Source organism: Artibeus jamaicensis, unplaced genomic scaffold (genome assembly GCF_021234435.1).
Source record: "Artibeus jamaicensis isolate MK-2021 breed Jamaican fruit bat unplaced genomic scaffold, CSHL_Jam_final contig_484, whole genome shotgun sequence".
NCBI classification, from domain to species: domain Eukaryota; kingdom Metazoa; phylum Chordata; class Mammalia; order Chiroptera; family Phyllostomidae; genus Artibeus; species Artibeus jamaicensis.
The window spans coordinates 9,133,473-9,159,041 of record NW_026521859.1 but is presented as its reverse complement, the minus strand read 5'-3'; positions in this window follow the sequence as shown (position 1 = coordinate 9,159,041).

The following is a 25,569-nucleotide window of genomic DNA, read 5'->3' as shown; positions in this document are numbered from 1 at the left end:
TTGAGATGAATGGATGTTAAACACGAAAGTATGGTTAAGACTCTATTCCTGCCACGCAGAAAAAAATATATATCTATTTTCTTTTTTCTTACGCAAATAAAACATTCTTGTGTTGCCCACTGCTCAGATCTTTCTCCCTGATTTACCAAGATTGCAGAAACCAGGATTAAAACAAGGCACCCATTCCAAAACCAAAAATCTGTTTTCTCAAACTATCAAAGAGAGAATGACTTTGGAAGTGAGCATGTGATAAAAAGACAAGGCAGAAAAATTGTGGCTCATTTCTTTTTAAGAATAAACAGCCCATTAGGCCGAGTGCTCACTTTCTCTTGGCATTTTATTATGTGCTTCTGATGGGTCATCTTTTAATTTAGGAAAAAGTAATTGAAACACTTCTGGTCAAATAACACTAGCTTTGCATTTTCTGAAATATGTGAAATCGTCTTATTTTACCATGTTAATTCACTGCCTCTCTGCCCAGCACTAGACGGCCACCTTCCTGTGAGCCAGAGCCTGCCTGTCGGCCCTCCACGCTGCCCTCCCCAGTGTTTAGGGCAAGGTCTCACCCGCCCGCCGCTGTCTCGTTTCTGGCTGGGAGTCGTTTGCCACTCCAGATGCACTCTGGACCCTCCCCCACCCGCTCTGGGCCCCAGAGATGATTTGTTTGAACCGTGAGGATGGGCTCAGTGATGGCTAAATTTATGTGCCAACGTGACTGGGCCAAGGGATGCTCAGATAGCTGGTCAAACATTATTTCTGAAGGTGCCATTTGACTTGACAAACTGAGCAATGCAGAGGGCATCATCCAATCCACTGGGGGCCCAAATGGAACAAAAAAGCCAAGGAAGAGTGAATTCTCTCTCTCTTCTTGAGCTGGGATACCCATCTCTTCCTGCCTTTAAACATCAGACCTCCTGGTTCTCGCACCTTTAGTTTCCAGGATTTATGCCAGTGGTCCCAGATTCTCGAGCCTGATACCACCAGCTTCCCTGGTTCTCCAGCTTGCAGGTGGCAGGCTGTGGGGCTTCGCGACCTCCATAACTACACGATCATACATATATATGTGGTTTTTCTGGAGAACCCTGACTGACACAGGCATGCTGACCCTCCGGCTTCCCTCTGGATACCGCTGATAGGGGCAGCAGGGTACATCAGTATACAGCCCGCTGAGTCCCTACAGTGTAGCCACGGTCTCCGTGAGGCCCAGCCGTGGTAATGATTCCCCTCCTTCTATTCCCAGGGTCCTGCTTGAACCCTTATAACAGTCTCTTTATTAAAGTTATAATAAAATGATTCCATTTGACGTTCTGTTTCCTCCATGGTGTATATCCGGCTGGATACCTGACTGATGAAATTAAAATTTATTGAATGAAGAAATGAATGAGGCTTCACCTTAGTGAGCCATGCTCCTGGGCAATCGCAACAAATCGGTCCCAGAGCCATTGCCTCCCATACTCAGTCCTTTAGAGATGTAGTTGTCACTATTAGCTTAAGGCTCCAAGGCTGTGGTAGAGTTTTCTTTAGTCGAAACCCACACTCTTAACGATCAACGATAAGAACAAAGCAGTTTGCTGCATTTTGAAATGTTCATTATTGAATCTGTTCATCCATTCATTAATTCACTTATCTATTATTCAAAATAAACTTAATAAGCACCTATTATGTGCCATGCATCTAGAGATGGTAATGTTATTTCATTCTGCATGCCACCTAGTAGATTCGTGGAGCCTAGCATTGCAGAGATTTCTGAAGCAGGAGAAAATGTCAAAATCGATTAGTAATGTCTGCCATGGATAGAGGAGTTGAGCACATATTAACGGTATTTATATGACCACTATTGGATATCCCTGTGTTAGATGCCACTGAGTGAGCCAAAGATAAAATAAAATAAAATAAAATAAAATAAAATAAAATCCCAGTAAGAAGATTATTTTTGCCAGCAGTTCTGCTGCTTTATGTTAAAACCTCATGCTAGCTTAAGAGTTCCTGATGTACAGCAGTGCCATGCCTCAGACACACTCAAATGGTATCATTGATCTGATCTATTTTCTTGCCCATTTTCATTATTTATGTTCTAGGTTGTATTTTCTGGGTTACAAAATGCAAACTAAAACGACAGTGTTTTCCACTCTACTTTCCTGAAATGTAAATCATGGACTGCAATGACTGGACCGCCCCCAACCTTAACGAAGATGAAGATTTGCTATCTGGCTTTTTAATCACTTTTGAGTAACTTATCGCGACCACCACCTAGCAGTCAAAGGCATCCTTTCTGAAGAACTTTTCTCTTCAGAACTCTCTTCCTGGGTTTTCTTAACTGGGGAACACACATGAAGCAAATTACTATTCTTAACTCCTCTCCTTCTTCTTTGTTTTTAAGTCCTCACCTGAGGATGTGTTTAGTAATTTGAGAGAGAGGGAGAAAGGGAGAGAGAAATAGAAAGAAAAAGAGAAAGAGTGAGGGTAACATCAATGTGCCAGAGAAATATCAATCGATTGCCTCTTGCATATGCCCCAACTGGGGATCGAACCTGCAACCCGGGTATGGGCCCTGACTGGGGATCCAGCCCGCAACTCTTTAGTGCAGGGGATGATGCTCCAACCAACTGAACCATCTGGCCAGGGCCTTTGCTCTTTATTGTTGATTACAGCCACTCTTGCTTCTATATCCAGCTCAACTAACTCATAAGACACTGGACTTAACAAGCTTATTGCCTTGATTGAACTTCCTGTATTTTGGATACACATTCTTCTGGGGGCAGGTTCCCTGATAGGCCTGTTTGGCACCTAATCCTCCTTCTTGAATTTTATTTTTTTTCTATTACTAAGCTCAGAAGCCCTGAGCAAATTACTTACCCCCTCTGGTCCTTCACCTGCCAGGAGGGGATTACATAGTAACATCTAATATTTACTCTATACTTACTTTGTGCCAGGCTGGGTAATGTATACACATTTAATAAATGTGTAATAATGCTTTTCATCAGCAATCAGCAAATGCTATAAAGGGCTGTGTAGCAAATATTTTCAGCTTTTCAGGCCACATGCTCTGCATTGCAGTCACTCGGTTCTATCATTGTAGTGTGAAAACAACCATAGATAACATGTAAACCATTGCATGTGGCTGTGTTCCAATATGACTTTATTTATGAGAATAAGCAGTGGGGCCAGTTATGCCTCACTTAATTTGTGTAACAATCCCACGAAAGCAGGTACTAATTTAAATAGATGAAGTCACTTTTCTGAGGTCACCAAAATAGGAAGACCCGAAACTCAAATCCAGTGAGGTAAGTCCATTTTTAAACTACCCTTCTGAGTTTCTAAAATCAGCAAATATTGACCCAATTCTCCCTGCACAGGGGCCTCCCGGGCCTCCCAGTGTCCCAGCCTGGGTCCTACCCACTCCCTCTTCTTCCCCTTTTCTTCTCTCAAAAAGGTGACCCTTTTCGGGCATTCATCATCTCTGAACTCACTGTTCTCAGGACTGCCATCAACCCAGCAAGTCCAAAATCCTCTTACATTCTGCCAGATGGGTTTCTCCCAGGCTACATTCAGCTGGAATGAAATCACCAGATGAAACCAAAGAGCTCACATTTGAACAATGCCCCTTCAATAAATACGTTGACTACCTTGTGGTTTTGAGTTTGAACTTTTAGTTCCATTGTTAATTTGTCATGTGACCCTGGGCACATCCAAATGTCTTGGTTTCAAGTCTATTAGTGATGATTTAAAAAAAACACAACGGTAAATTTGTTGTGAGGACTTGCCAATAAAAGCATTATGCAGCCATCGAGCTAAGGAGTGCAGGGAGGCCAGGTCAGACTTGATTCCCTTTCCTTTTTTATTTCCTCGTTTTGAGGGATGGCTGTGAAAATATTCGCTCATGGTCAGTTAGTGGGGTGTGCTTATCTCTGGTGGCCCTCTGTTCTTGGTGGTTGAGTAAAAAGCTACAGAGACACAACCTCACAGTATAAGTACAGAACTTGGCCCAGGACAAATTGTACAAGCACCACTTGTGAGCTTCAGTCCTTGTCATCTATGCTGGGTAAAACTCCTGCATAGGGGGACCCACAGGCCCACCTACTCATTGGGCCAATAGTTATTGTGTGCTGGCTCTGTGCCAGACATGACACTGGACCCGGCGAATGTGGTTGGGGTACAGATGAGGTCTCCTGTATTCTGGTTAGACCCACAGACCCTTGACAGCTCCTCACCCAGGGTTGTAATGACCTGAGTGATAAGTATTGTGAAGCAGACAGGAGCCACGGGAGCTTATGACAAGAGAAGAAGGAGGAGGAGAAGGAGGAGGAGGAGGAGGAGAAGAGTAAGAAGAGGAAGAAGAAGACCATGAATGGAGTTGAGGAGAGTTGAGGAAATTTTGTCTAGAAGAATGTGTCTTCGCCCTCCTCCATCCACCAGCCCTGACTGTGTAAAAGACAGGACCTGAGGACAGAAGGAGCTGGGTGTTCTGAGGAAATGAGCCCAGAGTGCTAGGGGTGCACGGGGTGGGAGCTGAGGCCAGAGAGGTAGGCAGAGGCCAGATCAGGTGGTGTGTTGGTGGTGATGGGAGGGAGTATTGGTTTCATCCCCCAGATAACAGGAAACTTTTAGAAGGTGATCAATAGGGAGTAACATGACTGTGGTCTAGAACATACGGGCTCAAAACAATATGATGGATTGGAAAGCTTTTGAAGTAAAAATTTGACCCTGACCAAATTTCTTCTTCTTCTCTCCCTGTATTTCTTAATATTCTCTAACCCTTCTCTCTAACAGATAGGTCTTCTCCATGTCCCCTGAACCCCCCCCCCACCACTGCCACACCTTGGGACATCTGCTGCTCCCCTCGGTTAGGTTCTCTTTGCTCCGTGGTACTTATTTGAGTCCCACCTTTCTTCCCAATGATGTACTGCCTTGCCTGATCCATGAAGCCTTCTTTGGTGGACCCTCATCAAATTACAAGGTGTAGCCAGCTAAATAGGCTAAAAAGAAGGGACACATTCAAAGTCTTCCCCATATCTTCTTTCAGTCTTTTCCCCTAAAGTCCTTTCTAAAAGTTCCAACTCTAGGCTTCTTCTCAAAACCAACTTACGTTTTCTCTCACCAAGAAATTTTCTTCAGGTATCAAAAACATTTTTTGCTCATCCAAATCCTAGGTGGACCTCAGAATCCTCAAAGAAACCCTCCCTCGTCACTCCTGTGGGAATAGACTTTGATCCAACCCTTCTCTCAAGTCCCATCTAGTTATTGATTATTCTAAGTTAACAAGAAAAGGTAAAACAGAACAAACAAACTTTGTGTGTGTATCCATCATGTTTCCTGACTTGATATATAAATTTTTTCAAGGGTGGGGATCATGCTTTGTGACTCTTCCTATAATCCTCTTCACTGACACAGTCTCCCGTAGATGTTCAATAAGTACATGCTTCTTGTTATTTCTTGGCCTCAGATGACATGCTCATTTGTATTCCTGGCTTTGTGGAAGATGAGAGGCTTCCAAGCTTTTCCTTCTCCTATCCTTTGTCAGAATGACCATCTCAAAACTTACTTCTGTGTCAGTCCCTTTTTTGAGTCATTACCTTGGCCCCTCATAGGTCGTATAATAAAATCTGAACTGCTTAGAACAGCCCTTTCCCATGCCTCTAGCTGTGTTTTAGCTTCCTACTGCTGTGTAACAAATTGCCATGAACTTGGTTACTCAAAATGACTCCCATTTACCTCACAGTGTCTGTGTGTTGGGGAGTCTGAGCATGTCTTACCTTGGTTTTCTGCTTCAGAGTCTCAACCAAGCTGCAATCAAGGTATCAGTTGTGGCCATGACTATGGTCTCATCAGATGCTCAACTGGGGATGAACTCACTTCTAATTTAACTCTGTGAATGGAATTTATTTCCTAATGGTTGCAGGACTCCCTTGGCTACTAGAAGTCTCTTACAGTTTCTTGACATTGAGCTTCTACTTAATTCATGGCAAGTTGCTTTCTTACAGCCTGCAAGGGAAGGAGAGGTTCCAGGGAAAGTCTTCTAAGAGTCTTATGCAATGGAATCTTATGGAATCACACCTATTTTATTGGTTAGCAGTAAGTCAGAGGTCCTTTCCATTCCCCAAGGGAGAGGACCATACAGGGTAGGAACACCACAGGCTCTATCTCCACTGCTCCTGAAAAGTGGACTCCAGAAAAAGTGGGCTTCTGTAGACACATCAGGTCCTTTTGTATCTCTAGGAATTTACAAATGCACTTACAACTGACTAAAGTGCCCTTCCCTGCTTCATCTCCTCCAGCAATTCTTCCCCAGTGTTCTCTATCTTAGACAAACTCAACCATTCCCCTCTCTGTGACATTGCTGTTCTCCAGTCTGTGGTCATGCTCATCAGGCAGCGGGTACCTTACTTGCATGTCTGTTATATTAGACTGCAATTTCTTCATTTCTCTGTCTCCAGTGCTCACATCTAACATTTGACTATTAAACCTAGAAAATGTAGGAAAGGTGGCTTATTTAATGGGAAGTTGTCCATTGATCTAGAATGCAGGCCTGTAACCTTTTTGCTCGCATACTCCCTAAATAAATATTGAAAAGTCATTGACCCTTTCAGATGTTTTTGAGTTATCTATCGTTAGTCCTTATCAGCCTATGTTGCTATAACAACAGACCCCAAGCCTTACGCCTTACACTAACAAAGTCTTACTTCTTGCTTACCTGATACTTTGGCTTCTGGTGGTTTCTGGCTCTGTTCCACACATCTTCTTTCCAGGATCTGGGCTGATGGGTCACCTGTTGTTTGGGACACAGTATTGTTGGGGCAGAGGGAACAAAGAACTCTGGCAGAACCATGTGTGACTTTTAAAGCTACTGTGCAGCTATGACACACATCGTTTCTGCTCACATCCTAGGGGCTGAAGCAAGTCATGTGGCCCAGGCTGACCCAAGTGTATTCCACTTGTAAGAGTAGACAACAAATAATTCTAAAATACAATCTATCACAACATCTAAACATTTTTCATTATAAGCTTAGTAGTTCTAAATGTTATAATTTCTAGGTATATTGTGTATGTGCCTTAAACATATTTTCCCATCACCTTAGAACTTATTTTGTTTTTGAAAATGTGTATTTATGCCCTGGCTGGTGTAGCTCAGTGGATTGAGTGGCAGGCTGGGAACCAAAGGGTCGCTGGTTCTATTCCTAGTCGGGGCACATGCCTGGGTTGCAGGCCAGGTCCCCAGTGGGGGCCACATGAGAGGCAACCACACATTGATGTTTCTCTTAACTCTCTTTCTCCTCTTCCCCTCTTTCTAAAACAATAAATAAATAAAATCTTTTTTAAAAAAAGAAAATGTGTGCTTATATAAAACTCCCTTGGCGAAGGTGGTCACATATTCAAATACATCAGTCAGATCAGCCTTGTTTTTGTCAGAAAATAAAATCTGCCTTAAAATTTCAACTCAAATACACTTCTTTATATGTTTCTATGGAAATTATTTATTTCTAATTAGAATTATTTCTAATTCACACACAGGTAGATAGTTGCCCAGTTAAAGCCACAGGGTCCTGCAATCAATTGGTTTCCTTGAAGAAATAAGATCCTTCTCCTTTGATAATTCTCATTAAAGTCTTCAGTGCTTTGCTGTCAAGGGGGTCCTTTGAGAACAATGCATTATTGAATTGTCCCCTTGTTTTGTGCACAGTGGCTTTCAGTCATCAAGGTAATGCCCCAAAGCAAGATTTGAATGGGCAAGAGCTCTATCATATTTTGCCATGTAAGAAAATGGTGAGTGTGAAAGTGGAAGTGAAAAGCAGACGTGGGCACTGGAGTGCTGATTTAAGAAGCATTTATGAAGGTTGAGGATGTGAAAAGTATTCTCTTACATTTTTCTTGCCTGTGTCCCCTGTCCCCGGAAAGTCTTTGGGCCCTGTAGGGTACATACGCCCAGTGGGAAGAAAGAGTGTTTCTGTAAGATATGGGATGAAGGTGAAGGTGAAAATAAGTGGAAGGACCTCCGTGAAATGAAGAGCCAGAAAGAAGAAAGTGGAGTGAAAGGCTGAAAAGGCTCACAGCCCATAGAAAGAGTGTGAAAGTTGAGGAGTAAAAGCTTCCCTGGCTAGAGCTGGCTAGGGAGATGACACAAACCTTCCCCTTCCAGGAGTGAAGGAGAGACAGGGGTGGGGGGGTGAGGACAGAGAACTCGGGGGTGCATCCCGGGAGGGAGGGGTAAGCGCAAGAGGAAGGAGTCCCGGACACCAGCCCACGAAGGATGAATATGTTGGTGCCAGTTTGAGAAAACATCACGTACGTGGTCTCTCCAGTTGATTCCAGAGGAAGTTTCAGGAATCATTGATTTCATCTGCTCGTCACCAGCATGATTAATACATGTTTCAGGATACACACACACACTTTCTTATTAATGAGGCCCGTATGCCTTACACAAGAAACACATCACAGAGCTCTGGAAATACTTTCCTCGGACATTTCCTGTGCCTACCCCCTCCAACTCCATAACCCACCACCTACCACTTCTTCGCCTTTCATCCTTCACCATCTTTTCTCCTTTCTTGTTTTCTGCCCTTCTCGTATTCCCGTACTCATCCCCAAATGCTTTACCCTGCCTCCGTTTTTCAGTGAGCAGCTGACACTGGTTTAGAAATAAAGAACACTCTGTGCAGCTCACCTCACGGAAGCTCAGGGAGGTGTTTAGCTTAGAAAAGACATTTGCGTTGGGAAAATGAATGAGGGAGGTAACGAGGTGTAGTTGAAAGCCTCTGACCAGGTGATGTGGCACAGCACCAACAGGCTTACTTGGGATCCTTAATCAAATCTGTATTTATTACTAAAAACCACACAGGTTTGTACAGAACTGTAGGATGCCAGAAGGGACAGACGCTTAGAATGTTCTTTTCACAGAATGTTCTTTTACAAAAGAGGGAACTGAGGCAGGAGAGGGGAAAAGACTGGTCCAAAATTATAGGACTGGTGATTTCCCACCATTTAGTCCATTATACGTGGGGAAGGTGAGGACTCGTACATCAGAAGTCCAGAAGAAATTTATTAACATTAACACAATGGAGCAAATTCGCACACACACATATATATAGTGGTTAGAGCAAATATAATAGACACAGTGGGCGCACTCTATTCCTTATCTCCTTTTTGTTCGGTTTTTGATTGAACATAATGAGCTTTTATTGTCTAAGAGTGGCATACCTTTGGTCATTTAGTAATTCACTTGCCCATTTGTAACCATGTGGCTGTGTTTTAGGTCAAGCTGGAAGGAAATCAGGCCTGTACACAGTGATGTATCTGAACAGACTGCCAGTTCTGAGGCATGTGTCTCTCTGATTGAAGTCTCAAACAAAATATGCCTGACACTGGGATCCTACAACATGATGTATTCTAGGAAACAGTTGGCTGGGAATTAGAAGAAGTGGGTTCTAAGTCAGCTCAGCCACTGGGTTTTCTCCGAATGGCCTTGGGAAAGTCCCGTTTGCTCTCCGAGACTTCATTTCGGCATCTTTAAAGTACAAATAATACCTTACAACTTTGTGAGAAATGAATAAAAGGTCAATGGAAAGCATGTGATAAGGGGATAAGTGCTGCAATAATGGAAGGGGCTTTAATTTTTACTACCACCTTCCATTGCCATGGAGAATGGAGAGTTTTTGTTTTTGTTTTGTTTTGTAGGTGAGAGGTGTCCTCACACACATCTGTCATTGCACCGAAGTCTGTGCCAGGTGTCTCCCCTCAGAGGAGCTTTTCTGACCAGCCCCTTGCCATCTGGGGTGATACCCAACCCCTGTAACCAGTTCCTTCTCCATCCTCTGGACCAGTTCCATTTTTCTCTTTGGCACCCATCACCCCTGCCATAGCATGATGTATTTGTTTTCTTTCTGCCTGATCTGAATGTGAGATCCATGAGGGTGGGGACTTCAGCAGTTTTGCTTACTGCCTTATTCCCAGGCTCTAGAACAAACAGGGCCTGGCATAGTATGTGCTCAATAAACACTTGCTGACCAATGAATGAACACGAGACCTGTTGAGGGCATTTGATTGCAGGCAGATGTAGCAGGAAATGAAGCAGCAATAGGAAACGAAGCAGGTGTTTCAGGGGTGGTAATATAGCTTGGGTGGTCCACAAATTTAGATTTCTGATGGATGGTTTGAATGCCCAGAGATATTTGAGTACTTATCAGAATTTTGAAAGTTCAGTGATATAAAAGGGAGTGACCAGGAGAGTTAGGCATTAGCAGCTCACCAGAATGAGGTGTGCTTCTGTGGATATCCATCCAGAAATGTGGGCAGAGATTGGCCACAGGGGGAAATAGCTCATTCCTAAAACACTGTGTGCCAGGAGAGGCGAGATGGTGAGGAGGGGTCCAGAAAGGGAGGCAGATGGGCCCGGAACACTCAATGCTCTCATTCTCCTGCCAACTTCAAGTGTGAGCCGGCCTTCCCTAGATGCAAGTCATGATCTGAGACCAACTGTTTGCCTGACCCTGGAAGCCTGTCAATAATTATCTGCACATGCGACAGTCATGGAAGCTTCTGGTTTTCTGAGTGAAAAAAATCCACCCAGGAAGAATGCCTGGAACACTGAAGGGGAGTGCACCTGGGGCTTCCTTGGTGAACAGGGGTTGGGGCATAGACTCTAAGGGGCCCTCCCCTGAGTTGGTCTTCAAAGCACTGGGCTGACAAAACAAGCTATTGCCAGAAAGTCAGTTTCAAGGATCTTGACCCTGTGCCGGCATCCAAGGAGATATGACATTGTATTGTATTATATATATGTTCTGCTTTGTAGATCATACAGTATTGTATATGTATCCATGCATACATACACAGGCATTTTTCTGTGTGTGTGTGTAAGAAAAAGGCAGCAGACAGAAAGAGGCAAGGAGAGAGGAAGGTGGGGCTGCCCCTGTGTCACAATGAGCAGTACTGACCGTGGGCAAGGAGCCTTCGGTATTCCTGTATTTATTCTGAATTTATGGCACACTGAGTGCTTCTGCAATCCTACGTGAGGCCCCGAATGAAATGGTCTGAGCAGAACTTATAAGAAATGAAAGAAAACAGTTAAATGTAGCCCATCCTCACTGCCATCCCCGGTGGCCTTGCTGTGGAATGCCAGCCACCCAGAAACCCGCTCTGGTAGCTGCCATGGCTTGTGTTTGCATATTTCCCCACATCTGCAGTCCACAGACACGGGGCTGCCTGTCAGCAGTTCTGAGCCACTTTGTTTCCTTTTCTGATTTCATGGCTGGGCCCCCTGAGCCATCAGGCACATCCATCCAGAGTCTGCCCTGGGCTGGTGCAGCTCGGGGGTGGGAAGCTATCTGTGGGGTCAGCCGGGCTTTGCCTGGGCCTGTTCTCTCCTGGAGGGACAGATGACTCTTCTGAAGGTGTCTCAGGGTGGCAGGTAGGGGAGAAGGACACAGGGGGCCCTGGTCCCTGCTGCTCTCCAGGAAAGAGTGTGTGGAAGAGCCATCTTCTGTCCCCCACTCTCCCTCCCACAGCTCCTGCCTCCTGCGGTCAACAGTGGGTTTGAAGACCCCTGATCTCCACACAGTCCTTCTGCCTCAGAGCTGCAGGGTTCATATTGGGATCTTTAAGTCCTCCATGAAGATCTGGGCAGACCGCTCTTCTCCTCCTGCTTTGTCTCACCAGCCAAGTCATGTTCCGTTGAGGTCATGGGAGATGGATTATTTTACACAGGCGTTTGCAAATGACGGCTCAAACTTGAATCTACAAGTAGGTGTTGATGGCAGAACCTCCCCGGCATCTGTTTCCATCTCTTCGACACCCCCACCCCCAGCATCTGCTCCACACCTTTCGAGCTTGCAGAAAACTTTTTGTCTCCTTTGAGTTTCTGTTTTCCCTGAAATACAGTAGGAACTATGACACATCGAACCCAGAGTGGGGTTGCCTGGGAGTCTCAGGGTGCTGAGGGGTTGTGTGCTTGGGACAGGGGGTTAAAGGCTCGGGGATGAATGGCATTTGAAGTAGCCTGTGGTACCCAAACTCACCCAGCAATTGCCAACGTCTGTGAGGAGGACCACACACCACTGTTTTCTTTTGTAATACGCTCCCTTCTTGCCCTGCACCTCATGTTAGACTCAATGTTGTGCTACAGTCAGGAGAGTTTTTCTTGGCACAGTCATGGATTTGTCTCTATTTTTGACTTAAGTCACAGAACAATCATTCTCAAAGACAGTGAAAGGAAAATGGAGTACTCAGGACCAAATCCCCTCTTCTACCCGCTCCTTCATTTCCTGTCTCTTTGTTTGTTTTATTTTAAATTTTTTTTATTGATGTTCAGGTATAGTTCTTTCTATTCGCCCCTCCCAAAACTGCCCCCTGCCTCTCCCATCCCCACCTCCCACCCTCAATCCTACCCCCTTTGGCTTTGTCCATGTATCCTTTATATATGTTCCTTGATGACCCTTCCCCTATTTTCCCCCATTATCCCCTCCTCTTCCCCTCTGTTTACTGCCAGTTTGTTCTTTATTTTAGTGTCTCTGGTTATATATTTTCTTGCTTGCTTGTTTTGTTGATTAAGTTCCGCTTATATGTGAGATCATATGGTATTTGTCTTTCACCGCTTAGCTTATTTCACTTAGCATAATGTTCTCCAGTTCCATCCACACTGTGGTGAAAGGCAGCAGCTCCTTCTTTCTTTCTGCTGCGTGGTATTCCAGCGTGTAAATGTACCATAGTTTTTTGAGCTACTCATTTACCGATGGCCATTTCCTGCCTCTTTGAAGAAGTGTGGACAGTACCATGGCTTCTCCTCCCCTCCCTCCAGCCTTCTCTGAACTCCTTCACTGTGTTACTAAACAGAAATTTAGAATGGCCCACAATAAAGTGGGGGTAACTATTTTAGTCTAAGATATTCCCCCCTCTCCAGTTAGCTTAGAAAAACTGTTAACTTGAACCAAGGTTCCTTAAACTCCAATGTACTATGAACCTAAAGAGCCAGGGCTTAAAAGCACCATAGCTTCTCTCCTTCTTTACACCCAAATTGGTGGCCAGTAACTGATGGCTGTTTCTAAAACTCTTCCAAGTTGAGTTCGTTGTCTTCAACAACATGTATGAAAATCAGAGCCTCAGGAACACCTGCAGGATGGAACCCACAGAGTTGGCCGAGAGGCTAAGTGCTGATGTTTGGGTTGTACACTGGGCAGCCTTAAAGGGGCACCACACCCTGTGTGACCATACTAAGACCCCGTGGTAAGCCAAGCACTCGAAGCTCTTCATAGTACATTTTCGAGTAACTTTCCTAATCTTACATCCCCTAAACCTAGAGGCGTGCCTTTAACTTTAGCCAGTCTGGACTCCCCGCGCCTTTCAACACACCTCTCTGTGCACAGACCCTTCCCTCAGTACGTGGAGCATGGCTAGCTCGTCGCCATCTGGAAAGTTGAGTCTTTCCAGCCCTTCAAGATCAACCTTAAGTTTTACCTTTTCTGTGACATTTTTCCTCTCTCATCACCTGGAAGCTGTCGCTATTTCCTTTGACCTTCTGTAGTAACTGTGTATAACAGACCCCTTGAGGCCTACTACGCACAGATGAAGTTTTAGTGCTCTGTATCTCCAACTAGATTACGGACGTTCAAAGACAGAGCCGCGTTTAATACTTCCCCACCGTCCCACAGCACCAGGGCCGGTGCCCGACACACAGAGCGCGGCCTGGTTTGTTGTTGATCTGCTGGCTGGTTGGTCCAAGTGGCTTTGTGAAGAACCCACTCACCCTCTCTCCCACCCTGTTGTTATTTTAGTCTAGTTCCTGGAATTTCATAATAACAGAGATGGTTCCAGAAAGCTGATACAGACCATTTCTTCCAAATAAACCCATGTTTTCACATGACAGGCTGTGGAGCTTTTTATAAAAGAAAACCTCTGTTTGTGTTCCATCCAACATATGCCAAATAATAATGATAATGAAACAATATCCTTTTTTTTAGTGCTTACTGACTTTATGGACTAAATACTTTACGTGCATTATCTTATTAATCCTCAGCAAACCATGAGCTAGATACTTATTTTTTTCCAGCTTTACAGATGATTAAATGAAGACTTAAATAGATAAAGCCATTTGTCTTAATTTGTAGAGCTAGTTAGTGATGGCCCCAGGATTTGAACCCAGTTCTTCTGACTCTCAAGAGTCTTAACCACTGAATAGACAAAGGAGGTTATCCAGGTGTGGTCTTCAGTGCTTTTGAAAGGCATCCAGGTGTTAGGGTACACTGTGGCTTCAGGGCCAACCCTGATGTGCTCAGAGGGCCCAGTCCTCTCGGGGGGCCTGTCAGAAACTAGTTAACAGGCCTTATCTTTAAAAGGAAGCAATTGGACTAAGTTCCTTCCTGTTCTAAGAATTTCTGAAGCTACAAAAAAGTAAAGACATGACCCTTGTATTCAGGAATTTACTATCTTGTTGGGGAGGGACAATATAGACCTGACCAGAGCAAATGGAAGCTAAGGAAGAGTATGTCCCAGCCCGGTGAGTGCTGGAGATCAGCAGGATTGAAACACAGCAGAGGGTCTGAGGAGCCGGCACTTTTTCTCTGCAAGCAGAGCGCCCTGGGATCGGCCATCAGAGGGATGCCTCTCCCTGAAGGACAATGAGCTTGACCTTCACAACAGGGCCCAGGGAGGAGTGCCAGAGGAGCGGCAGATCACAACCCCAGGATGTTTATCAGCCAGTCCATTTTGACCCCTCGACAAGATGTTCCTTGAGCAAATTTTTTTGGAATTTTGGTGGGCTCTGACCTGCAGTTTTCACTTCCAAAATAACTTGACTTTTCTAAAGTGGTAATTTCATTTTCATGATAATACTAAACTGAAGCCACATGATCTCTAATTGGAAGCAGGTCTTGGGCCGCAGAGTTGCCAAGAAGCAGTAAGAAACATGCTTATTCTACTACTTTGCTTGAGGCACTCAGCGTTTTTGAATGCCTGGGCAGAAATATAGTTTTTTAAATAAAGCCAATTCCTGAGAGAGGAGGGGGCGAGGGGAGGGGAAAACCAGGCAGGGGTTAGGGATGGTTAGAAATAGGAGAAGGATTATTATTATTAATTTTTTTAATGCAGAGAGAGGAAAATAATACTTTTATTTTCCTATTTCAATTTCCCCGTCTGTCTCTGCCATCCAGGTTTTTCGCGGGGAAAGAGTGGAGTGTCGCTGATGTTCTTTGAAGTTTGCTCTTGATTTCCCTCCGCCCAGCACAACGCGGGGCCGGCTTCACGCGGGACGCTGGCAAGCATTTCTTTTTTCTCTTTTCTTTTTCACATCACTTCACTTGTTCCATTAATCGCATCCCGATGAGAGACGCGGTGACTCCTCCCCCAGTGGCAGTCGGAAGGCTGCCTCCGAAAGCCCCTCGGGAGGGAGAGGCCGGAGCAGTCGGCCCCCCTCCGCCTTCCACGGAGCCAAGGCCCCAGGAAACTCCGACGCGGAGGAAATCTCTGAACGGCGTTTTAAAAAAAGAAACAAAACCACCCCCCTCTCGGAAAACAAAAATTATATAACGGATTAAATGCATATCTGAACTTTCTGACGGAAGCCAAAGCTGTGTTCTAAATACTGTCGGGAGCTTAGTAATCACATGGTGACTTTGGAGACGCTCCCCTTCCTGCTGCCCTCAGTTAACTGCAAGGCACCGTTTTAGACCGGTTTGCTGGAGGGACTCCGGGGCCTGTGCCTCCGGCCCATCCCCCCGGTTAATATGCTGAGCGCCGCGCCCCCGCTGGCCGGCCGCCCCGCGGGCTGCGCCCCCTGGCCGCCGGGCCGCCCGCCCTGCGCCCGCGTCCCTCCGTCCCTCCCGCTGTCCCGTCGGCTCCGGCCCTTCGTCTTCCTGCCAGGGCCGCCCATCGCGCGCACTGTGCACCGTGGCAAAGGAAAACTGGAAAAAGGGAAGAATGGAGGAGGGAGCCAAAAAGGGGCAAAGCGACGGGGTGGGAGAAGGAGCAAGTTCTAGATTTCAACTCCAACTGCTGCCTATACAAAAAATTACTGCCCCCCCTCCCCACCCCGGGTCGGGAAAGGGTGGCCCAGAACTTGGGTTGAAAGAGAAAGTCTCGAGGGGCAGAGTATTTAGAAATGCAACCACAATGCCTCAAGATAGATGTGACTCAGTGACTTCCCAAAACGTGGATTTCAGCTATCACATTACGTCCTTCTTGTACTTTTCACTTGATTTTTTTAAGGCGCTCCCGCTCGTTGACGTTTTTCAATGTCCAACCCTCTGTTACACGCCCACTGCAGTTTCCAGGGGAGACATGCAGGTGGTAGAGGTCCAGTGGGGACATTTGCTTTCTCCTGCTGTCCCTAAGGACCCCTAGACTCTGAAGCCCTGAGGAGCAGAAACATCTGGTCCATTTCAGCAGTTTATTCACAAGTTCAGCCAGTCATCTGGATGTTTTGTCTATGCAGTGCCAAACATCTGGGTTGAAAATTTCTTAACCAGACTTATTAGATGTTTTGGCATTATGTAGACAGGAATTCAATTTATTAATAGTTATTTCCTTATTCATCTGAGATTCTTAGTAACTGGTGTTCTGGTACAATCAATGAAAGAGGGATATATAAGAAAGAAAGGATAAGAAGAGCTTTTTTTTTTTTTAGTCTGATTGCTTTGATTTTTGGAGGTACCTACACCAACATTCTAAATCAGTGGTTTGGCTGCATTGCTTTTCCACTGGTTGACAAAATTGACCAAAATAGGATGGTTGTGTTGATCTTAATAAAACACAACATTAGTCGTTCCAAATTCATTTGAAAAGAATTAGAATCTTAATGTTTTAGAAAAGGCTTAAAAACAGATAATTAAGTGACTCTTCAAAATTATTTATGAGGATTAGGTTATCTCTAGATTTTTATACTTATTATTTCAAGTAAGATCTGCGATGCAGGACAGATATGCTTTTAAAAAATGCTGTATCATTTCATTTGTTGCAGTTTTCTTTAAAGGGTGGAATTTAATCTTTGTTTACGAGACACTGCAAGATATGAAATTACACATAGAAATAAGAAACCCACTGAGAGGGGAAGCTTCATACAGTGTGTACAGTTTAGAACTAGTTGAGTATCGTTTTATTGTAAAAAGGGCCACAATAACAAACCACATTTAAAAAGACTTCTCAGTAGAGAAACAGTCAAGCAGACTTGTAACAAGCACAGCACACAACGAACCACTTCATGCCTCAGCTGTGCAATCGAAAAGTGAAAGGTCCCCGGGGCACCGTCCTGAGCTTGGAAGGTATAGTCTGCAGAGGTAGTTTCTGGCGCAACATTTTGATCTTCCTCTTCCTCTGTGGGGAAATACTTCTCAATCAAGTTTAAAGAAGCCTTTTTAAAAACTTGATTTAACTTATTTATTTAATTATTTCTGCTCACAAAATTTTTTATTTATTTATTTTATTGTGTTCAAGTACCTTGTCTCCATTCCCCCCACCACCACTTCACCCCTGCCCCTCCCACACCCACCTCCCACCCTCAATCCCTATCCCCCTTTGGCTTTGTCCATGGGTCATTTATACATGTTCCTTGATGACCCTTCCATTTTTTTCTTGCCCACTGTCCCCCTCTCCACTGTGGTCACTGTCAGTTTGTTCTTTATTTCAATGAAGCTTTGTACACACACTCATTTTCATGGTTTTGTAGAGCTTTGGTTTTAATTGGTCACAGTTTTTGTTGAGGGTAGTGGTGGTGGCAATGTGATTACAGGGGCAGATGGAATGTGAGTTTCAAGTTTTTTCATTTACTTAGTTATTTTATGCTGTTTATCTTTCCCTTGTGTGTTCTAGACTGTTAGTAAATAAAAATATGTCATTTGAACTTAAAAATTCCTGGTATGTAAAACACTAGTGAACTAGACATTTTTTCCCTCCCCCAAACATAGGAAAAGTCGATAACTTGCTAATTTGTGTGTGTGTGTGTGTGTGTGTATGTGTGTGTGTGTGTGCTGTAAATTGCTTTAGTCTTGAAGGTGGGAGGAACTAGATATCTGGAGAAAGCTTTGCCCTGATTCTGGATACGTCTTTACCACGAGCTCTCTCTGCAAGCCTAGGGCTATTTCCTTCTCAGTGCATAAACCCCAGTGGAGGCAGGGGAGACAGAGAATGTTGGTCTGACTGGGAGGTCTATGAAGTCAGGGCTCTTACCCTATGGAGAGATTTTTCACAATGGTGTCTTGTCTGTGGATAGTTGATAGTTGGGCTTCTTGTGAAGGGGACTGAAGTCTGTAATGTCCTACATCACCAGGCTGATGAACCTGTTATTATTTTCTTTTCAGAGTCCCCAGGGAGTTATAATACCTACCAGAACTGTCCTTCAGAAATGAAGGAGAGATAAAAAATATTCCCAAACAAACAAAAAAGAGAAAAGTTTATCACCAGTAGACTTGCCTTATAAGGAATACTAAAGCCCATTCTACAAGCAGAAGCTAAAGTAGGCCATTCCATCATAAAAATGTATAAATGTGTAAAAGATTTGTTCCTGGGATGAAAGGATGCTTCGACATCCATAAGCCAATCAGTGTGATACATTGCATTAACAAAATAAAAGGTAAAAATCTTATAATCATCTTCATAGGTGCAGAAAATCATTTGAAAAGGAATTCAGCATCATTCATGTTAAAAATCTCTCCACAAAGTGAGTATAGAGAGAATGTAGATCAACATGATAAAGGCCATACATGACAAGCCCACAGCTAACATCATACTCAATGGTGAAAACCTGAAAGCTTTTCTTCTGAGGTAGGAACAAAACAATGATGCCTACTCTTGCCACTTTTATTCAACATAGTACTAAAAGTCCCAGCCAGTGCAGTTAAGCAAGAAAAAATTTAAAAAGCATCCAAATTAGAATGGAAGAAGTAAAACTGTTTCAATTTTCAGATGATATGACATTATATAGTAAAAACTCTAAAGGCTCTACCAGAAAACTTTAAAATCAATGAATTCAGTCAAGTTGCAGGATACAAAGTCAATAGGTAAAAATCTATACACTAATAACAAAATGTCTGAAAAAAGACAATCTCATTTATAATAACATACAAATAATAACATGTTTAGGATTAAATTTAATCAAGGAGGTGAAACATCTATATACTAAAAACTATAAGGTATTGATAAGAGAAATTAAAGAAGACAAGTACATGGAAAGATGTCCTGTGTTCATGAATTAGTTAGTGTTAACTAATAGTGTTGAAAAGTCCTTACGACTCAAAGCCATCTGTAGATTTGATGCAACCCCTAGCAAATGTCCAATGACATTTTTTTCTTACAGAAATAGAAACAACAACCCTGAAATTTGTATTGAACCACAACAGACCTTAAACAGGCCGACAAGCAGACTGTTTAAACTATATGTTGTTTTACTAAGCAAAACAGTATGGTATTGTCATAAAAATAGACACATAGATCAATGTAACAGATAGCCCAGAAATAAACCCATGCACCCTATTTTGCCCTGTATAAAGCACACTTTTTGCCCACATTTTTAAGAGGAAAATAAGGACGTGCATTACACCTGGGTATAATAATCCATATATAATGGAACAAAAATGTGGGTGAGCATTAGGCATAGCAAAATACGATATATATATCATGGGGAAAATGAAAATCAAAACCATCTTTTTCCGCATTAAAATTGCTCTTTGCTCTAGAGATAGTGAGCAACATTTTGAAAAGATCCTTAATTCTTTGAGGTGTGACCTTCACTTCCATGTCTAATGTCCTGTAGGATCTTCAATCAGCGGAACTTTTCCATAGGCCTGTATCACACATCACAATGCACCCACGTGCCCAAGGCAACCAGAAGAGGGAAGAGAGAAGAGCTAGAGAATTCTCTAACTTAGGCAAGGGAGCTAAATCCAGGCGATCATCTGAATCAAATAAGACAAAAATAAACTCTTTAATGTCTGTTATCTCACACAATATCTTCAGTCTACTGTGGCTTGGACTGGTGAATCTCAGTCAATGTGTTGAATTAGACACTTGCTGTTAAATTTAGTTGAATTACTTAAAAGGACAGCAGGACTATGCTAATTCACAGAGCTCCCATGCTGAGAATATTTTTTTTTATGATCCCCCGAGTCCAAGAACAAGTAGAATTAACTTGAAGATGTAAGGGAATTACTTTTTTTTTCAAAATGTTATGTTTAACAAAAGTGAGAATTAACTTAATAAGTGATTAAGTCTTTTAGGAAAGCAGTTTGAATTCACCCACAGATAACTGAGCCACAAAATCCTAGAATTTAGGGAGAGGCAGGAGAGTATCTAGCTTGACCCTTCCCTTATGCTCTGAGCCGAGCCGTGCAGTGACTTGTGCACACACCCTCAGAAGCCTCGTCGTCCTTCACTCCGTCTTTCTTGTAGCCACAGGCTTTCCTCTGTCATTGTGCCTCCTAAATGACTTGAAATCCCAGAAAGTTAGCTCATCTGGATAATTAATGTGGCTAATAAGACACTCTGAGGCTTTGAAATCCATTCCATTCAAGGCTTAGTAACAAAATTAGGGAAAAACGAGCTCAGAGAGAAACATGCCGTCCTACTCCAAACCACACTCACCTGAGTTCAGTAGCCAGGGCCGCATGGATGCTAGCTATAAAAAACAGTTAAAAATATAATTAATTTTAGGGGACATCATGCTTTTGTAAGGAATGTCTCAAGCCTATGATTTTAGAAAGAGGGATCCAATTATCCTTGTTAGGGATAACTAGTATCCACGTTTTAAGATCTGGCTCTTGTAAGCATGGTCTTCTGGCAAAGCCAGCAGAGTGGGTGGGTAGCACCCAGCCCTGTTCTTACACTGGTCAGACGTAGGCTTTATGACGTCGATTCTCTGTGGCATCAGCTCTTTTTCTTCTTTGTTTTTATTGTCGACATTGTTACGGTTGTCCCCTTTCTCCACCCCCTTCCTTTGCCTGCCTCTTACCTAGTTCTGAGGCCTATTCCTGCTTAGGTATGTTACAGACACCATGAACATAAAAAATGCCCCAGTACTATTTTAAGTCATTTCATTTTAAGTCTTTTACCTTTCTAAGTTTCTGTTTTTCCACAAGAAAATTTACAAAGTTTGTCTTCTATTAAAAAACCAGTTTGAGATTTCAATCAAAAATAAAAGAAGAAAAATAAAACCAGTCAAGAGAGGGAAAGAATAGCAATGCCTTGAAACTTAAAAGTCATATTATAGAAGACTGGCTAGATTTCATGTTTTAACCAGTCAATGGAATCATATGTAGCCATTTAAAATGATTCAGATATATGTCTGTTGACATAAAAATTTTTTCACGCTATGCAACTAAGTAAAAAAAGTTTACAAAACAGAACACTATTCTTTTCATGTTTTTATGATTGATAGCAAGGTATAGACACCCCAGGAAGAAGTTCTATTAAATAAGATCATTTTAATTCAATGAAATAAGGTGATTATTTTAGCATCAAAGAAATACAAAAGTCTAGGAGCAGAAACTGCAGGACAGCAAAACATCCAGGGTCAGGCATGCGGACTGGACCCTGGAACACGGGAACGGGAAAAACTTTAGGTTTTTTCCTTCCAAGACTTTCGGCCACTTAGTTTTTCTTTGCTGAAAATTTTCACAGTATAGGTTTTAATTAAAAAACAGTTTAAAACCTGTAAAAGAGAATGTAAAAGAAAACCATAGCTCAAAGAAAGAAAGCTAATTAATGCTTAGATATAAGGATGTTTTTAACATGCTTATAATTTACACTTGTTTTTTAGGTTTCATTTTTGAGTGTCTTAAATAGAGAATTGTAATCACCTGAAGATCATTCTATTGGCTTCAATGACTACATATCTTTAAAAATATAATATTATTTGTTGAACAGCTGCTATGTGCGTAGCAGTGCCAAAGTGGTTCTTTTCTCTTGTATCAATTATCCAATTAAATAATTATTAAGCCCCATCTCTGTGCTTCTTTTCTGGGCTGCACATATGGAATGTTGAATAACACTGTGTCTGCTTTGGAAGATAAAGTAAGATGTAGTATGTTAGAAAGTCATGGCTCCTGTGAAGTAAAATCAAGTTGTCAGTTGATGGACAATGATGAGGGTAGACAGGGACTATTTTAGCTAGGATAATCAGGGGAGGCTTCTCTGAGGAGGTGGCACTTGAGCTGAGGCCTAAAAATAGGAAGCAGCATCACAGGGAAAGTAACTTCTAGGCAGCGCATATGAGTGGCCAAGTCCCTGAGTCAGGAGTGGGTCTGATGTGTTGAGGAAATGACAGGATGTCCAGGGAGGCTACCATGGCGTGATTTAAGGTGGTAAGTTGGGAATGGTAGCCAAGCATCTATGATGAGTAATAAAAAGTTTGGATGTTATCTGATTGTTGTAACGAGCGATTGGTTAGTATATAGTAGGCGTATATTTTGAAGGGTTCATACTGACTGTTTTGAAATGAACTTAGAGTATGCTATGGTCTGAATGTTTGGGTCCCCCCAAAATTCATATGTTGAAACCTAACCTGGAAGTTGATGGCATTAGAAGGTGAGGCCTTTCAGAGATGATTAGGAGGCGGGGCCTTTGGCTCCACCACAGGCATGGGGTAAGTGCCCTTATAAAAGCAGCTGGATAAAGCTCCCCAGTCCCTTCTATCATGTGAAGACACAGTGAGAAGTTGGCCATCGGCAACCTGGGAGGGGGCCTTCACCAGAGTCTGACTATGCTGGCATCCTGATCTGGGACTTGCAGCTTCCAGAACAGGGAGAAATAAATTTATTTTGTTTATGAACTACCCCATCTGGGAAAATTTGTTATAGCAGTATGAACAGTCTGAGGGTACAAGGGAAGCTGGTAGAGAAGTTTTTACTGTGGTTCTGGTGAGACTGGTGGTGGCTTGGACCAGGCTGGTGACCGAGATGGTGGGAGGTTTTGAAAGTGGATTGGACATGGTGGTGGTGGTGAGGGGTGGGGGTGGGGGCTAAGAGAAAGAGAAGCAAATTCATGTCTTCCCTCTTCCTTACCTTCTTTGCTTTCATTCATTTACCCAACAAAATACTTACTGAGCAACTTCTGCCTGTCAGGCACTGAGTAGGTACTATTGAGATAAATCAGTGAGCAAAATCCAGACACAATCCTTGATCTCCTGGCATGTACAGGACAATGAGGAACAGAGAGGTTAATCAAGTAATAAAAAATACAATGTGAAAAATTCCCACTGTGATGTTATAAAGGAGAGACACTATAAGACCCTCTAAGGGAGAGAGTTGCTCAATTAGAGAGACAAGAGGAGAGTTGTTTGAACAAGTGATGCTTGAGCTACAGAGGGAGTGGGAGTTGTCTGAATAAGGAAGAGAAGCCATCCAGGGAACAGTATGAAATGTATGGAAGGCCCTGATGGCAGGAGAAAGCAAGGAACTGCAGAAGTCCAGGGTGCACAAGGTGGAGACTATGAACACCTTATTATAAATCATAGGTGAGAAGCATGGATCTTTCTTAACAAGAATGGGAAATCACTAAAGGAGTTAAATAATAACAGGATAAGGTGTTGCATAGAAAATGCTTTGGAGGGGAGCCAGTGGGCATGCAGGTGGACCCTGGGCAGGTGACAATGAGATAACAATGCCTTTCACTGGCTGGGCAATGGTATGGATGCCGGTGTCCTTCACTGAGGTGGAGAGCCTTGGAGGGGGAGTGCTGCCTGGCATGTTGACTGTCTGACCAGCTTCCTCTGCTCTTTGCACAGGTCAAGGATGGGGAATAAACGTCAGAGTAGAACCTCATACATATGTGGTCAATTGACTTTTGACAAAGTCGCCAAAGAAATCCAATAACACAGACTGCCTTTTCAACAAATTGTGCTAGGATACATATGAAAGAAGTGAATCATATCTTATATCTTACATCATACACATAAATTCATTTAAAATGGATCCCAGATATAGCATGAATGTATAGTTTCTAGAAGGTCTTTGGAGCAGAAACAGATTTCTTAGAGAGTACATAGAAAGTAATAGTTATAAAATGATACATAGTTTATTGAAATTAAAAAATTCTGCTCTTCAAAAGTTACTGCTAAGGCAATGAATAAAAAATCTTAGCTTGGAAGACAATGTTTGCCATCTATTAGTTGTTCCAGTATTTGTGTTCAAAATCCATAAAGAACTCTACAACTCCATCATTTAAGACAAAACTTGAACATGCACTTCTCAAAAGGAGGTAAATGAATGGCCAATCGGCACACAAAATAGTGTGCTGGTTCAAATAAAAATGCTGTCAAGGTTGAGTGGTGGTGAGGACATGGAGCAAACAGAACACAGACACTGCTGTTGGGAGTATAAAAATGGTGTTAACACGTTTTACTCTGCGAGGGCTGCCGTGACAAAGTAGTGCAAACGGTAGCTTAAACAACGAGTTGTTATTTTCTCATAATTCTGGAGCCTAGAAGTCTAAGATCAAGGTGTTGGCAGAACTGGCTTGTTCTGAGGCCTCTCTCCTTGGTTGGATGGTGGCTGTAATCCCCCTGTGTCTTCACACCCTCTTCCTTCTGTGTTTATCTGCACCCTTATCTTCCCTTCTTATAAGGACGTCACTGAAATTGGATTCCAGCCCATTCTATTGACTTTGTTTTATCTTAATTACCTCTTTAAAAATTGTCTCCAAATACAGTCACACTCTGAGGTACTGGGGATTAAGACTTCAACATATGGATATTGGAGAGACACAACTCAGCTCACAACATCTCACTCCGCAAAATAGCTTGGAAGTTTCTAATGAAATTAAATACACCTCTACCCTATGACTGAGTTATTCTCCTCTTCAGTATTTACCGAAGTGAAATCACACATCCCCCTCCACCAAATGCCTTTACAAAAATATTCATTGTAGCTCTGTTCATAATAACCTCAAAGTGAAAACAACCCATATGTCCATTAGCAGGTGAATGGGTAACTGCAGTATATTTGTATACTGGAATATTACTTAGAAATAAAAAGGGATCATCTATTGATACATGCGACAGCTTGGACAATCTTACAAATATTGGGTCAAGAGAGTCCATATTGCAAAAGGGTAACTGCTCTATAATTTTATTTACACAGAATTCTTGTATGGGCAAAGCAAATCCATTGCCAAAGAGATTGGGGCAGTGGCTACTTGTGGTATTGTAGTGGGAAGGGGTGTTGACTGGGAGGGAACTTTCCAGAATAATGGAGGCACGCTACATCTTGGTAAGGATGTGTGTTACATGGGTTTATGTATTTGTCAGAATCAATCACCTAAGGTACACCTAAGATACACCTAAGAGTCACAATATATAAATTGTAGCTTCATTAAAAGCCCAAATAAAAAATATATAAACAATAAAAGTTACCTGAGAATTGACACGAAGTCAAATCTGTGTAATTGTCGTACTCCCAGCTTTGTCTGCAGAAGTGGGTGTGGATGCTCTGGGGCCGATGGGCTGGCTGGCCCTGCTCAACCTGCAGCTTCTCTCGCTCCTGGGCCAGGCTTAGGATCAGCTCCGAGGGGAGGGGCCCCATCATCACCACTGGAGGTGGTGAGAGGGGCACACGGCCCTTCCTGTTGTAGCCTCTCCCACTTCACCTCCTCTTTCTCTGCGAACTG